The sequence below is a fragment of the Convolutriloba macropyga genome, unplaced genomic scaffold (genome assembly GCF_964194025.1).
Source record: "Convolutriloba macropyga unplaced genomic scaffold, txConMacr16.3 SCAFFOLD_5799, whole genome shotgun sequence".
Taxonomy (NCBI): domain Eukaryota; kingdom Metazoa; phylum Xenacoelomorpha; order Acoela; family Convolutidae; genus Convolutriloba; species Convolutriloba macropyga.
This window is the reverse complement of record NW_027453592.1, coordinates 1,204-3,693: the sequence shown is the minus strand read 5'-3', so window position 1 is coordinate 3,693 and position 2,490 is coordinate 1,204. Positions and strand designations below refer to the sequence as shown.

The 2,490-nt window shown below is 39.5% G+C and overlaps 1 pseudogene; it reads left to right on the top strand.

Annotated features, from left to right (window-relative positions):
- Positions 1–908: 908 nt before the first annotated feature.
- LOC142358398 (5.8S ribosomal RNA) lies at positions 909–1,060 on the top strand (annotated as a pseudogene).
- Positions 1,061–2,490: the final 1,430 nt, after the last annotated feature.

Genomic DNA, 2,490 nt, shown 5'->3' with positions numbered 1-2,490 from the left:
TCAACATGTGAAAGTCGTAGAATTTTGCGATCAAATTGTGGCTAGTACTGTGATGTTACTAGTAACCTTGTGTTACGTCATATGGCCAAGAGAGCATTTGAAGGCGAAACTTCTGCATGGGGAAGCTGCATCATGAACAAAAGTTTATATCGAGTATTATGTTGACGTTAGTAGGCCCTGGCCGAAAGCGCAGCATGTGAAAGGTATAGATAAAAGTTAGCGTTGCAGTCAGTACTGTGTAGTTACTAGTAGCTGGATTTAAGCTCGAAATGAGACACTGTTGGTGAAACTTCATCATGAGAACGTCACAAGCTGATCACGCTCTATGATATGACTAGTATTATGTTGCTTCTAGTAGGCTAAGCGCAAGCCGAAACATCAACATGTGAAAGTCGTAGAATTTTGCAATCAAACTGTGGCTAGTACTGTGATGTTACTAGTAACCTTTTCTTACGTCATATGGCCAAGAGAGCATTTGAAGGCGAAACTTCTGCATGGGGAAGCTGCATCATGAACAAAAGTTTATATCGAGTATTATGTTGACGTTAGTAGGCCCTGGCCGAAAGCGCAGCATGTGAAAGGTATAGATAAAAGTTATCGTTGCAGTCAGTACTGTGTAGTTACTAGTAGCTGGATTTAAGCTCGAAGTGAGACACTGTTGGTGAAACTTCATCATGAGAACGTCACAAGCTGATCACGCTCTATGATATGACTAGTATTATGTTGCTTATAGTAGGCTAAGCGCAAGCCGAAACATCAACATGTGAAAGTCGTAGAATTTTGCGATCAAACTGTGGCTAGTACTTTGATGATGCTTGTAGCCAACCGAATTGGTTGAAAAGCCCAATAAGTAAGCTAACTTGGGAGAGCTTGTTGGAAACCAAATGCTACTAGATTGGTCCAAATACATCCTTCAACAGGGGATCACTTGGCTCGCTTTACGAAGAGGAGCACAGCTATATGTGTTAATTCGGTATGAATCGCAAGATTTGTTTACCGACCTCTCTAACGCAAAAGGCGGTCTCGGCTTCGGCTGTTGACTGCGTCCGATTCAGGGTTATATAACTCTCGATTGAACACATTGATGTTCTATTGTTGGTGCTTCCAATAAAATTGGAACACTTAAAGCAGAACCGATTCAAATAATAGCATTCTGATCAATGATTGCATTCCTTGATCAAGAACTGCTGGAGTCATTGTGATGGCGAATTTTCTTCATAAGAAAATTGCAAAGAGACGGAACTTAATGAGACTAGTATTATGTTGTTTCTAGTAAGCGGAAGCTGAAACAGCAACATGTGAAAATCAAGTTTTGTTCAATGATCTCGAGGCGATAAGTACTATGAAGCAACTAGTAGCCTAAGCATGACTCAGATTTGAGACAGTCAAAAAGACTGGCGAAACTTCTTCACATGAAAGTTACATAGAGAACTACAAATGTATACAGCGAGTATTATGTTGTTTCTAGTAGGCGAAAGCTGAAACATCAACATGTGAAAGTTGTCTGCAAACTGTAGAACGATATGTGATTAGTACTGTGCTGTTACTAGTAGCCAGTCTGACTGTAGAAGCCAAGACAAAGGGAAACTAATGCATCTGAAAAGGACAAGTTATGGAAAGGTATGCACGATAAGTATTATGTTGTTTCTAGTAAGCGGCAGCTGAAACATCAACATGTGAACGTCGTTGTGTACAGTAACCTAGAACTATATAGTCCTTAGTAACGTGCATTTACTAGTACCTGTAATTGGTATTCAGACTCAGGCAGTTTGGAATAGTTTGGCAAAGATGCACCAGAGAAAACTGGGATTTGATACAGAAATTGTTGAATACAAGTATTATGCTGCTTCTAGTAGGTTGAATCCGAAACATCAGCATGTGAAAATTGAAAACATTTCTGGTTCGAATTGTCACAAGTATTTGGTGATCTGAGTAGCCAAACTCACTACAACGCCAATTGAAGGCAAAAATTCTCAACGGGAAAAGCTATTCTCATTGAATGAGCTAACAAGACGAGTATTATGTTGCTTCTAGTAGGCGAAAGCCAAAACATCAACATGTGAAAGTCTTGCTGAACAAATTTAATGTTGTTGAGCTCAGTACCGTGTGAATTAGTAGCCATAATTGGCGAGCGAAAATTGAACTGGCGAAACTTCGTCTTTGGAAAATTGCAGATGCCGAGCACTTATTTTGCAACGAGTATTATGTTGACTGTAGTAAGCGAAAGCCGAAACAGCAACATGTGAAAGCTGTTGAAATTTGTGGTCATTTTGCAATAAGTACAAGGAGTGTAACTAGTAGCCAGGTCAAAATTTGGGATAAGAATGAGCAAAAATTCTGCATGAGAACAGTTGAAATTATGAAACTAAATTACAAAGACTAGTATTATGTTGTTTCGAGTACGCGAAAGCGGAAACATCAACATGTGAACGTTTGTAACGAAGTTTCGTTAATTTTCAGCCTAGTACTGAGCAAGAACGAGTAGCCTCA